The 14,130-nt window shown below is 54.8% G+C and overlaps 1 protein-coding gene across 2 annotated transcripts in view; it reads left to right on the top strand.

Annotated features, from left to right (window-relative positions):
- Positions 1-565: 565 nt before the first annotated feature.
- SLC6A1 (solute carrier family 6 member 1) overlaps positions 566-14,130 on the top strand; it is a 40,812-nt gene continuing 27,247 nt past the window's right edge. Inside the window, exon 1 of one of the 2 annotated variants that reach the window (XM_031470892.2) lies at positions 566-696. The gene's annotated coding sequence lies outside the window, so the exon portion shown is untranslated. The remainder of the gene's footprint in view (positions 697-14,130) is intronic. The other variant, XM_031470891.2, reaches the window with a different exon arrangement.

Here is a 14,130-nt window from a genome sequence, read left to right as displayed (position 1 = left end):
CAGATCGGCCAGGCTGCGAAAAAGAAAAGCCAAGAGGGAAATCCATGTAGAAAAGGACTGGGACACAGAGACCTGGACAGACAGTCCAAGCAGGGAACAAGCCACCAGACTGAAGGCGAAGGAATGAGAGAGTGAGAGCAGGAGAGAGGGGAGCAGGCGAGACGGATGGGGCGGGGGAGAGGAGAGAGAGAAAAAAAAGGAGAGAAGAGGGGAGAGGGAGGAGTGATGCAGAGCGAAGAACTGGAAGCGGGAAACGGGAGAGAGAGGGAGGGAAGACGAGGAGGGGAAGGAAGGGAGCGGGGTGAAGGGAGGCGGGAGACGTGGCCGAGGAATGAACCGAGAGGAGGCTGTCGGGTCGGGGGAGCGCGGCGGGCCGGGGGCGCGCAGACGGGGGCGGGCGGCGCAGTAGCGCCCCTCCCCGGGAGGGGCGGGCTCCCGCGCCCCGGCCCCGCCCCCAGCTCGCGCCCTCCGCCCCGCCCGCCGCGCTCCCCGCCCCTCTCTTCCCCGCGTCCCTCCGCCCGCCCTCGAAAGACCGAGCGAGCGGCGAGGTTGCGGGCGAGCCGCGCCGAGCCGGGGAGCCGAGAAGCTGGGAGCGCAGCGCGGCCCGAGCCGGGAGCGGCCCCGCGCCCGGAGCGCACCGGAGCGGCCGAGCTGCCCGCGCAGCGCCCGCCGCGGGCCGCGCAGCCGGGGCCGCAGGTAGGAACGAGCGGTCGGCGTCGGGGCGCGGGGCGCAGAGCCCGGGACGGCCCAGACTGCGCTACCGGCGCCCCGGGCCGCCGCCGCGGGCCGGGCTGGATGGTGGGGTGGGCACGCCGAGCTTCCAGCCGCCGCGCCTCTCCTGGCCTCGGGCCTCAGGAAGGAGCCTGAGGCGCCTCTCCGACCGTCGATGCGCGCGCCCCGGCCGTCCCTCTGGGACGCGCGTGGGCCCCGGGGGACTCGCACGGGGTCGCGAGAATCTCCTGCCCTTTCCCGGTCGCCGGCCCCTCTTCCCCACAGCTGGCGCTGAATTCTGCTAGAGCCGTCGAAGCGCCGCATTCATCCCCAGGGGGTGGCGGGGACCTGGGAAAGAATGATAGCGTTTGGGGAGCCATGCGCCACTTCTTCCTCTGGGGTGAGCTTCGCCGAGGTCGAGCAGTGCCCCTCTTCTGTTCTCTGAGAGCCATGGGGAGTAGGCGACCCGGGAATGGGACACCTCCTTTCAGTCCTGGGGCAGCTTAAGCTCTCTTGAAATTTTGGCTAGAAAGCACGCCACAGTTTGGGCTTGAGCTGAGCGCGCAGAAGCTCGCGCCGCACTCTCCCCACTCCTTTCCCTGAGGAATGGGGGTGAGAGGGGGGTCCCCCAGAGGGTTTGAGGACTGTGTCTTCTTACTGCCTGTTGCCGCGGGGACCGTTCTCACCTTACTGCCTTATGTCCTGTCATTTACTTTATGGGGACTGGAGAAGAGGGCGACCCTGCTCCCTGCGGTTACCCCGGGGCAATGACCACCGGGTCTCTATGCAGAGACCCTTTGTACCCACCCGTCCCCATGGCTGGCACCCACAGATGGCCTGTTCTAGCTTAGCTTGCTCTTCAGACAAGGAACTCAGACCTGATAGCCCTGCACTGAGGCTAATATCCTCTCTAAATGAACGTGAACCCCAAGGAGAAAATTGGATTTTTAAAAGCCTAATGACAGTGCTCAGTTTCTTCCCGATGTGGGGCTTGAGCTCTCCCTCCCTCTCCTAGGAAGCTTAGTCTCATCTAAATGAAAAACTAGGAGGGGGGGGCACTGAAAAAAATGGCTCCTGAGCTTTGGTGACACCCCAAAATCAGAGACTGTGTCAAGCTAAGTGAGCGGACTTTGGGGTCGACCTTCGTTTTTCTGTGACATACAAGATGGGTGTGTGGTGAGAGAGGGAGTGTTGGGTGCTGGATAGAGCCTAGATTCTCTCTTTGGGAACTTTGGGGGAAATGCATTCATAAAAGAGTCTGAAAAGGGTACCCCAACTTCGAAATTCCAGAACAAAAGGGGTCACTAGAAACTACAGTCATCTGGACTCTGTTTCTCTGGGAAGGGTTGAGCCAGCCCCAGCTCTGGTCCTGGTCAGAGGAGCCCCAGACCCTCCCCCAGGCAGAGGAGAACTAGCCCTTAGGGGTGCAAGTCCCTGGAGGAGTGAGAGGGACCTTTTCCCAGAGCAACGGGGCAAAATGGCTGAGCCTCCCTCGAGCCTCAGAAAGAAATTGTCAGGCAGGCGGCAAACAAAGAAAGCACTCTCTCTCCAGCCAAGCGCTGGCTCAGTGGCCAGTCCTTGGAGGACAAACAGGGAGTCCTAGGCAGCGGGACGCAGCCCGGTGTGTCTGGTGGAGCATCTGGAGAGTGGGGTGATCCCTCAGAATCGCACAGGAGAGGGGCAGCTGCTGTGGGAGAGAAGCAGGGACCATCTCTGCATATGCTGTACCCTTTATTCCAGGGCTGGAGGCTGGGTGAGAGGTGGGTGGGTACTGCCAGGAACTTGGGATGGGGCTAGGACGGGAAGCTCGGGGCCAAGGAGGAGGCAACTCAGAGGGTAAAGGAAAGAGCTGAAAGAAGCACAATAGCCCCATCTCTCCCCTGATTTCTCACGCCTGGCAACCAGGAGCTCCCAATGCTATGAATTTGTTCGCGCGCGGCCCAGCACCCCGCAGGCACTCAGTAAATGTCGTAGAATGAAGCCTGCGTGGATGAATATGCAGACAGCACTAGCATGGACCTACCTGCGTCACTGAGCAGGAAGGCTACAAAACGTGGCCTCTGAGACCATGGCCAGGAATGAGCCCACGAGCTGGCTTCAAGCTGAGGTGCTGCCATTTTCTGGCAGGTGACCTTGGCCAAGTTCTCGTCCCCCTTGGAAGGTAGGAATGGAGAATCAGAAGCTTCCAAGGTGCTGAGCTGATAATCCCTTCAGTAACCTTGTGCAGCAGGTGCTGTTCTAATCCCCCACTTCGGAGGTGAGGACACTGCAGTACAGAGAGGGGAAGTGACTTGCCCAAGGTCACACAGCCAGGAGGAGGCAGGGCAGAGATTTGAACCTTGCTCTTCTGACTTCCCAGGCCAGTGCTTGGCCCCATTGCTGGGTCCCTGGGCCTTGGTTTTCACCTCCACAAAGTGACGTGTTGGGGTGATGGTCAGGGTTTGATGACTGACAGTGAAGCCCACCAGACTGCCATCTAAGCAGCGGCTGCTCCCCTGCCTTCCCAGCCTGTGCTAAGAGCAGCATTAAATAAAGCACGTGTGTCAGGCGGCTTCTTGCCTCTTGGCTGTGAGCTCAGAAGCTGAGACAGAGACATCCCAAGCCCTTGGAACGTGAAGATGTCTTTTCTCCCTCTCCTGCTGTGTGGGTCACAGGCTGAGTGTCAGTCCCAGCTGATTAAGCCTTGCCCGCTGCCACCTCCAGCCCCCAGCGTTCCGAAGCCCATCCCCTCTTTGCCCTTGGGAGCAGGTGGGGTGCCTGAGCCCCTCCTTGTCACCTGGCCTAAGGCCTGCCTGGCAATTTCTTCCCTTTGATCGCTGAAGCCCTCTCCCTGAGCCGCAGCCTCAACACCAAACCCGGTTAGAGGCCCTTAATCACCTTGCTCCCCAAATGGAAAGAGAGACCTGTGTCTGTGCTAGTGTCGGAAGGAACTGCCCTTTTAATTCAACCAAGTCAGGTCGCCCGAGCATCTCTGCGTGGAGAATGGTGGGCAGAGCCCTGCCCCTGCCACTCCGGGATGCAGACAACCTTGAATTGACAACAATTGCAAAAAGCAGCAGCACCCCCCACCTCCACCGCAGTAAGGAGCCCACGATGTTACCCACTGCTCTGTCGCGTTCCTCGGTGCCAGCTCCTCACATGGGCTCAGCACCGGTGGTCCTTTCTGCCACCTCCACCCCATTCGCTGGAGGTTTCTGGAAGGTGGGGGAAAGGTGGTACATGAGAGAGGGAAAGGCTGGGAGGCCTGATGTGGACCAGAAATAGGGCTTCCCGGGAAATGTGCCACCTTCACTCCGAGCTTACCTGAGGGCCTCTGGAGCGGGGGAAGGAGATGCGAGTCAGTGGGAAGCCGGCTGCTAGCGGAGATAGGCTTGCCTGGCAGAGACAGTAGGTGTGAACGTAAGCTGTGACATTTCAGCACAGACTTGGATTCAGTCATAAACAGGGGAGAAAAACCACCAAGTGTTGTTCCAATGATAATATCATCAATAACAGTCATCACTGAGAGTTTTGGGACTTGATAACCTACCGGGACCGCGCCGTGTGCTTTCCTGATTGCACTGCATTTCATTTTCACAAAAGCCTGTGAGGTACGTAGCAGGATTGTCCCTGGGCAGACAAGGACTGAGAAGGAGAGAGGTCACGGCGTCTGCTGCAAGATCACTGGGCTTCTAAATGGCCCTGCAGCCCAAACGCAGCCACCACATGCTGACGCCCCTGCCACGGAGAAGGGCCTGGCCTTGCTTGCTTGGCAAGGACCGCGACACCCCGTTTAAGGAGCTGTGCAGTTAGAACGTGCTTCCTAGTTTGTCTCATCAGTTGAGCTTTGCCACAGCTCAGGAGGTTGGCGGTGTGATCACTGCTATTTGATAACTGGGGAGGCTGAGGCACAGAGGGATGAGTTTGTGCCCGAGGTCCCTTGGCTGCAAAGTTGCAGAACTGGGATTCGCACTCTGACGCCCCGTACATTGTATTTGTGACCTATGCTTTAGATTCATTTAAAGCTGGTGTTGATGTTGTGCACCCAGCCACCTTTCCTTAACTCTCGGGTGTCCCCCGACTTGTCACCACCCGCTTGCTGCTCTGGAAGCCATCGAGAGCAGCCAAGGAAGCTATCAGCTCTGATTCCCATGATCTGACATGACACGAAAGTGGCATCCGATTTGATGCGAGCTGCCTGCAGCGAATGGCCGTCTATTTTTACATTTCTCACAAATTGGAAATTACAAGAAGGCCAGGTCTTGCAGAGCGATTGGCCGGAGCGCTCTGAAAGCAGGGGGTGTGCAGGTGGGTGGAACGGGCCACATTAAGGTGCCAGGGGCCCTCTTGGCTTCAAAAGGGGCCCCCAGCTTCTGGGGCTGGATGGGATCCTGGCGCACAGACCAGGCTGGAGGATGCAGGAGTTAGTGGCTGCTTCAGACAGTGACCTGCAGCTCTGTCCCCCTATCACCTGCACAGTGTCTGCAAGAGCAGGGTCTCATGCCAGCTCCTGAGATAGCAGAGTTCTGGCCAGAGGAACATTCAAGGTCAGAGATGCCCTGAAAGACACTGACAGCAGGTTGCTTTCATGGCCTTATTGTTCAGTAAGGAGGTTCTGCGCAGGGAGAAGGCAGCAGCCACAAGGAGGTGAGAAATGACATTTGGTATCGGTTTTGTGGTTTTCTGGAACCTAGTGCTGATAACAATTCTCCTAGTCATCAGGACAACACTTCACAGTTTGTAAGAAAAAAGAGAGAGAGAGATGCTTTTGTGGCTATTCTTTCTTTTGCTCCCGTGTGGGGAAGAGAATGTGGTTCCTCATATCCTGGAGAAGAGTCTTCTGTCAAACACAAAGAGATTTTTCTTTAAGCTCCTTTTCTCAAAGTGCCCAAATCAGAATGACCTTGACTCAAATGAGGCCTTTTTGTGCACATGTGAATACACACACACTTAACGCTTAAGTGGAATTTCACAAAGTGCCTTCTATTGAAGTTTGCAGTAGCCTGGGCGCTCCAAGTGAAAGTAATATTATTGCTATCACCATGATTGTCTCCACCTTTTGCATGGGGAAACTGGTGTATAGCCAGCCCTGAACACTTCGTCCCTGACCTCTGGCTTCCCAGCTGAGGGGAGTCACCTTTACTAAGCCTGAATCCAAATTCACCAGGTAGCCCCTTGAAGGAGCCCAGAGAAGCCCCAATCTGTTGGAGGTGGAACACAGCACAGTGAGCACAGGGGTGGAGACTGCCAGACAGCCTGGAAGGGCACAGCATGAGGCTTGGAGGAAATGTCTTGTTCCAGCCTCACCTGAACTCTGGCCAGCGGCTCTTGTCTCCTTGGTGACATCTAGAGTTTGGGGTTTGAAGTGTGCTCATTTGGCCAGGGTGGCCCAGTGGTGGTGGGGCTGGGTGAGGGGAAGGAAGGGTGATTGCTCTTAGATGCATGTGCCTGTGCACAAGTGTGCTTCTCTAGATGGATTTGGATGAAAATGAACACGAGGGACCCTGTGAGATCACCTAAAAGGACCTCAGGACCATGGGAACCAGTAAAGGTGCGGGGAAGTGTTGGTATGTGAGCTTCAGATGGTTTGAGACAGTTTGAGACATGCTATTGGAGCTGCTGTGTGGTTTGGAGTCGTGCCCAGCCAAGGGGGAAGGGAAGGGGTTAGGGTAGGGATGGAAACCACTCACCCGGCCTTTACCCCCACTTCTCTGCCAGTTCTAGGGGAGGCAGGGACACCTGAGGCTTTGGCACCTCCCCTGGCTGTGTGGCCAGCCACCGACCACTGGGTACCAGTCGTGGGCTGCCTGAAGCTGATGAGAACGATGCTAGGGGATAGGTGTTGTGTCCCCATCGGCAGAGGAGGACCCTGAGGCCAAGATGGGTGGAGTTTCTCCCCCCGGGTTACACGGCAGAGTTCAGACCTGGGTCTTGCTGGTACCCACCAGCTGTGCTTTCCCACGCCACCCGCTGCTTCTGGAGAGCACCCAGAGGGAGCTCGAGGCGGGGGTGTGGGGCTTTGACTCAGTGAAGCAGAGGATGAGCGACAGGAAGCAAGAGTGACCGCTGCTTCCCAGGCAGTGCGTGCTCTCCATCCTGTGTCCAGCCCTCGTGGCCACCTGAGCCTCTTAGCGCTCACGTTGGATGTTTCCGGAGCTTGAGCTCAAAGACCCACCTATGTTTTTTGTTTTTTTTTTTTTAAAAAAAAGGCTTGGGGATGGGGAAGTAGTCTTACTGAAGAGTCTTCTGTAAAGATGGAGTTTAAATGCACTCATGTATTACATATATGTACCTCCTTAACAGGTTGGTTCAGCACGGCGACACCAAATCATCAGACACATACGAGCCCCAGTTTTGAGCTCTGACTGTGACACAGGCACTGAACCCAGCATTTTACAAGCAGCATCCTAGGATCCTCAGTAGGAAACTGTGCCCAGGGAGCTCTCGTGGTTGCCCAAGGTCACCCCACTGACTGACCCATGCCAGGACTCAGATCCAGGTCTATGGGACCTGATGCCTGGGCTTGCAGACCAGAGAGAGGAGGCAGAGCTGCCTCCCACGGGTACCGGCTGCCCTTGAGCAGAGTCCTTCCCTAACCTGGGCATCGCTTGCTCAGACCATGAAGCCAAAGGGTTTGGACTGGTTGGGTGGATCGGCTGCTTCCTGCACCCGGTGCCAGCTTTCCAAGCAGGGCAAGGGAGCCTGCACGCTCTACTTCCTCCTCTGTTTCCCCTGTAATAGCCTCCCTGAGACTAACGACTGAGAAACTTAAGACCCCTTTCCCCAAACAGCAGTAAATGCCTCTAATGACAGAGCAGATGCAGCACTGTTAATTACGCCGCGGGTATTAAATGAGAATGCCAGCCCCGGAGGAGTTAAATAGCACCGCTGGGCTGGCAGTGGCTGTGCCATCAGCCTCCACCAAGGCAGGACCACCCCCTCCCCAACCCCGGAGCCAGTCTGAAGTCACAAAGCCTAGTTCACATGGGCCCCCTCCCCAGCATGGGGTCCCAGCAGCTCCTTGGAGCTGGGACATCAGTGGCTGCTCTGGGAAATTTTCTTAGCAGCCTCTGGGGGCGGCGTTGGTGGGGGGTGTCAGAGGCAGTTGTAGGCAAACAGCTGAATCAGATAAAACTTTGAGCACTGACTTTGTGCTAGTCCCTACTATGGGTCACAGAGATAAACTAGGTACTGTTTCTTCCTCTGAAGAGCTGCTCACAGTCCAAGCTATAAATTCACTGAGTGGGAATGCTGTGTCTTCTGGCATCTTTGGTGCATAGTTGGGGACACATAGCAGGTCCTTACCTCTTGCCTTTGATTGCCTACATAGCTCCTTAAGTGAGAGCCAGAGGCCACACAGGTGGGGCCAGAGCAAGACCAGCCATAGGCTGAATGGAGCAGAGGGACACGCAGGGGGCCTGGCTTTCACCAGCTTGGCCTTTCCAGATAGCTGGACTTTCCACTTGCTGGTGACCATGGATAATCCCTTTGCCCACCCTGAGCCTCAGTTTACACATCTGCAGATTGGGCGCAGTGAGGGCCATCATGGCCATAGGCAAAACTGTGTCCCTGAACCAACCCTAGCCCTGAGGCTATCAGGTCACACAGACTGCATAAATGTCTGAAAAATGACATTTTGTATGCAATTCAGCAGGAGAAGACACAGAGTTGCCAAAGGCAGGTCTATTTATTCTTGTGGATTTAAAATGTCACTCAAAACTTCAACCCTCTCCAGTAGCTCTGGGTCCCAACCTCCTGCTTCCTGCACCTCAAAAGCTGTTTCTTAGGCTTTTCTAGGCCAGGGAAAGTCACAAAACCCACCTGTTTCAGACACCCCTGTTACAGATGGGTAAACTGAGGCCTGGAGAGCAGGGGTCCTAGCACCTGCGGGCCTAGGACCCAGAGCTTCTAACCCCTAATCGAGTGCTCTTTCCTCTGCCCCATGCCAGCCCAGCTCCACCGTTGAGAAATTATTAAATAGAGTTGGTGGAAGGACTCTGGTTGCCGTGACAACGGAGCCTGTGTCCTCAGAAGATAATGGCGTTGCACAAGGCAGAGTGATGTGTGTTGAATGCTGATTCGGGAGCTGCTGGAGCGAGCGAGCGAGAGTGGAGGGGACTGTGTCTAGAGTTTGAGCTTCCCCAAGAAAGAGGCTGCGAGTGGGGGCAGCTGCAGGGAAACTTGCTTTGTCTGGAAGTGTCCTTGCTATAGCCTCGCAGAAAGGGATCATTTCCTTCACTCTGTGGAGGCACAGAGTGAGGTTCAGAGAGGTGAAGTGACTTCACCCAGGTTGCACACCTGGGCGAGAGGTGGAGCTGGGATTCCAGCCTCCAACTGCTGCAGGGAGCCTAGGCCATGGGACACTGTGAAGGGGAGGGCAGCTGGTGAGGTGGGGACACAGGGTACCGAGTGCCTAGACCTCTCTAAAGACTGTTGAGGAAAGCCTCAAAGATGGAGATTCTGATGGGCCAGGAGCAATAATTCCAGCCCAAGAGGAATAGGAAACTAAGTCCAAGGTCAAAATCCGCCCTCCCACTTCCTAGCTGTGCAAACCTAGGCAAGTCACTTTACCTCTCTGAACCTCAGTGTCTTCATCTGCAAAATGGGGATAACAGACCTAACTCATAGGATTGTTATGAGACCAAATAAGGTACCGTAGGTCGAGCATCAAGCCCCACTGCTGGGCATCAACAATTATTAACCATGGAGAAGGGTCTCCTCCCAACCATGTATCAGCTTGTAATGTGTGGTGTTGGACAGCGGAATTGGCTAAAACGAGTATAAGAACGATAAATAACAGGGGTCTTCATCCAGGCTAGTGAATATCAGCAGAACAAATGAACAGCCCCCGTTACCAAAAACATGCATAAATATTTTGTCTTTGGGAAGCATGACGGATGGACCTCACTGTAAATACACTGTCCCTAAAAGCCTGTGCACAGACCACACCGGGGAAACTGTGTTTGCCCTGTGCCCCCTCTCCAAATGACCCCACACTGCGAGCCCTTTTGGAAAATGAATACTCTTACCCACGCTCTTCATTTCTCTATCCTGCACAGCTGGTGCAATATATCCCCTCCCCTACATGGGAGTTGGGGAACATGGGGTTAACATGCCGAGAAACCCCCAAGTACATCATTTGCATGCTGGCAAAGATGTGATGCAAGCTGGCAGAGGACCCACTCCATTTTGGAAGCAGAAAGAGGGTGCTGGACTCAGGCATTTGGTTGTTTCAAAAGCAAGGGTGAGAGCTGGGATCCGGATTATTTAGAGGAAAACGACCATTTTGTTACCATAAACCTGGCTGAGCAAATCCACCCCCAGAGTAGCAACCTGTTCCTGGATTCCCGGAGCGGGCAGGTCGTTTGTTCTCTGCTGATCCTGGGGCCGGAGGGCAGGGTGGGAGGCAGTGAGCACAAGAGCCCTGATTCCAACTCCTCCAGCCTGTGCCGGGGGCGAGGGTCCGGGAGATTGATTCAGTGGCCACATGAAGACAGTTGACATTTAGCCAGGATTTGAACAGATGTGCTAATTGCAGGGAGAGGTACCCATGTCCACTTCAGGAACTGTGTTTAATGGACAGTTTGCTCTGAGAATTTGATGTGATGGGCATCTGCGTGTGATGGGCTCCACCGCTCCCTTTTACCCACTGCCTCTGGGTGACGATAACTGGCATTCTGCCCAGGACTTCAGTCCCATGGCTATCTTCTAAAACAGCAACAACAGCCAATAATAATACTAGCCCTAATCCAGTGGTGTAATATCACCGGGCATCAAGGACTTACTGTGTACCAGGCTCTGGATTCGCTATTTTACATATTTTCCCATGTAATCCTCATGGTGGCCATGAAAGTAGACGTTGCCCCTCTGTCTTAGAGAGATTCTGCAGTCACACAGCATCCGAGCTGAGGCTCAAAACCAGGTTTTCTTGCTCTCAGGGCCAGTGTCCTGTTCAGTCCTGGCTCTTGACAAATAAGCCTCTGAATACCCTTGACCTCCCCAGCGGAAGTTATTCATGAGTTTCTTCATTGTTCATGGGACTTAAGAGCATTAACTCAATAAAGATCCCATTTTCCCAAATGGGTAGTTATTCCTGCTACATGGCATTTTTCACTTGACACAGGAGGGGGGATTCATATGATAAAGATTCCCTTAGAAAGCTTCCTCGATGAATCAAGAACAGATGTGTTGGCTAAAGCGAGCCTTCGTTTGAGTCTTTTAAAAGTAAAATTAGCTTTCTCTTGTAGGAAATATTTGAGACCCAGGAATCTGACCCTGCATCAACTCTAAAAATACACATCCTCCTCGTTCTTGCAGAATATTCTAAAGCGATGTCTCTCAACATGTTTTTAAATCTATTGAGCTGTATTAAAAGAATAAGGGGGAGAAAAAGAACAATAGGATCTGTTGTTTCCCAAACATAAACTCATAATGCTGAACATGCTTTTTTTAACCACCCTCACCCCGCAAAAGTTTTGGCATATTTCCTCGGGAAGGGGCAACAGTAGCCTCCCCTTCTTTACCACTTCGGGAAAGAGCTCTCTGGGGTGACGAGACTGCCATGTACTTTAGGATTGCAGACTCAAAGGCCATGGAGGGCCTGGCGGGTCAAAGAAATGAGTCAAGAGGTCAGCAACAAGGTGACAGTCGTGGTGGGACTTGTAGTAAACTGAAAAACATGGAGCTGCCCCCCCACCAAAGCACGCCACCAAACACAAGTGTGGGACCCGTTCGGCCCGCGGGCCACCAGTTTGAGATTCCTGGTGGTTCTTATCGTGACTTTGTGTGATCTTAGTCCAGACGATCTGTCTTTGGAGCTTCGGTGTGTTTGTCCCCAGAGCGGGGCTGATGGGGCCTGCAGAGCTGTGGAGAGGAGGAAATGGAGCCCCAGGTGCGGACCCCTGACAAGGAACCGCGGAGCTGCCCAGGGCCGTCACTGAAGTACGTGCTGTGACACGGAGTCAGCTCTCGGTTCAGGCTGCGCGTCTGTGTGGGGCTTGTTACACGTCCCCATTTAGTTCAGCCAGTCCCTGTGGTGGTGGTTTTTTTGTTTTTTCCCCAAACCTGAATTCTTAAAGGGCCTTAATCCCAGTGCCCTTTAGAGCCCTTCAAGCGCGTCTTGACAGGAGAGGATGGTTATCTACCCCCTGCTTCTCTTACAATTGTGTCTTAAAAGGCAAAGGTCAGCATAAAAGCAGGACAGGTGGGCATCATGGCACTCTTACTTCCTGACCTGAGTGGATCCTTTCCTGGCCGGTGGAGCCTTTTCAGAGACATCCCCTGGAGCGGAATCTCCTGAATTCCCCACACCAGGCAGAGGAGGGTGGGAAGAGAGACACCAGCTGGAACAGGACCACGAGGGCGTGGAGGCCAGGAACCTTGGCCAGTCCCACCACAGGTCCCTCCGTGCTGGTACTGGGTAGTTCTCAGTTGTGCCTGTAGTCCCCACCCCGCCCCCAGGGCTGAGACTGATGGGCTGGCCCCCAGCACATCCAGTTACCGCAACAGGAGGAAGTTGGCAGGGGAGGCCCTTTGGCCTGGGCTCCCATCACAGCCCCTCAACCGCTCTGACCTTGGGCTCCGCCAACCCCTGAGACACAGGCTGCCTTCCCCTTTGGGGTCTCGGGCAGGTTCAGTGAGATCAGTGAGCAGAGCCTTGTGCAACACAGAAGAAGTCAGCAGCGCACCTGTGTCCCCTTCCTTCCCTCCCTCTGTCCTTCCTTTTCTCTGTCTTCCTCCTGGCCCCTTCTCCGGTCACTCCGTGCTCCCCTCCCGTCTCCCTCTCTCCATCTGTCTTTGGTGTCTGGGACTTTCCTTACAGGAAGCAATGAAGAGCCCACAAGGCTTGCAGACTGTGTCTCTTCACAATCCGGTGACCTTGTGGTGGCCCCTGACCTGGCTGTGCTGGGAGCATGGACACCAAAGAAATCAGCAGACGCCCCAAATCGGGCTTGTTGCTGGCTTCCCAGAGCAGCCATCGTTAATGCTTACCAGCCCACCGCTGCTTTGGAGACAGGGCCACCTTCTCCAAAGCAGACATTTCCTGAGTGCTTGTAATAACAGTGTCCCCTGCCACCCAAGGTAGAGCTCAAGAGAGCACGTGTGTATTTGGCACTGCTTGAGCCACTGTGGGAGAAGCAGAGCAAGCTGAAGACCCAGGTCCCATTAGGACAGAGGTGACAGTGGAGCTGGGGAGATAGGACTGAAGAATCAGTTACTAGTTGGATAAGAAACAAAGCTGTGCGGAGTGCCTGGGCCTTCCCCCATCGCCACCACCACAATCCGGGTTCAGACACCCTCCTCGAGCCCCCTTCTCCCTCTCCTACACCGCTGCCAGGCTCTTGCCATATCACCCCGGGATCAAATCTCCCCACCTTAAGAGGTTCCAAGGTCCCCAAGGCCTCCCCAGTGCCCACTGTGGGGAGGAGCTGTTAGAAGCAAGGGCTTTGGGGTCCAGCAGCCACCTCCTGCATCTGGGCAAGTTGCCCTCCTTCTCTGAGCCTCGGCCTCCACATCTTTGAGAGTTGAACATGATCGATCATCCATGAAACGCCCTGAGTAGCGTGAGCACTGACTAAACGCTCAGTATGATCATCATTCTCATTACAGGGTGCGGTAATCACTTCACCTCTGGATGGGTCTAGGAAGCCTCCAGTGGTTTTGAAGCTGATATTTTTCTCACTCTGGTTGTTGGGTGGGGTGTCCTCTAACCTCCTGCATTCAGAGCCCTTTACTGCTACTGCTGGCTCCCCACCCATGCTCCCTAAATCACCCCCGACTGTCGCCATCCAAGCCAGGCCCCTTACTGTCTCTAAATACATTATGCATGTCCTCTCTGCCTGGAGTGGGCCAGAAGCAGTTAGGCTTGTGGTTAAGAGCAAGGGTTCCAGTTCTGCTTCTCCAGGTGTGATTATTAAAAGAATGTCCCCACTTCTGTCCCCTTTCCACCACTCCAAATGCCATCCTCTCCCAGTTTCTTGTGGAAACCTGGGCCCCCTCAGCAGGGTACCATCCTTCCTTCTCTGGGCTATGGATGTTGATTATCCACAGCCCATCAGCCAGCTGTCCCCAGCGCTCAGTGGCGGCGGGACTCAGACTCCAACTGGCATATTTATCCCCCTGCACCCAGCATGGGACCTGGCTCCCTGGAGGTGCTTGGTCAATGCAGGTTGGATTGGATTGAAAATTGCCTTGATGAAGCGAGGGGCTCAATCGGGCACTGCAGATACTTAGGGGCCAGAACAGATGTGAGCAAACTGCTGATTGTTGAGTGAGACAAGCAGGCTGAGATGAGAATGAGGATGGAAGTTGGGAAGGTGCTCTACGCGAAAGGAAACCGAGACACAGAGAGGGAAAGGGACTAGCTCAAGATCACACAGCTGGTAAAGTGCGGAGTGAGGATTCAGACTGGGGTCTTCAGACTTCAGAGTCTCAAGCTAA

This window comes from Camelus dromedarius, chromosome 17 (assembly GCF_036321535.1).
Source record: "Camelus dromedarius isolate mCamDro1 chromosome 17, mCamDro1.pat, whole genome shotgun sequence".
In the NCBI taxonomy this organism is placed as follows: domain Eukaryota; kingdom Metazoa; phylum Chordata; class Mammalia; order Artiodactyla; family Camelidae; genus Camelus; species Camelus dromedarius.
Note: the sequence above shows the minus strand (reverse complement) of the source record. Positions and strands in the feature narration are given on the sequence as shown.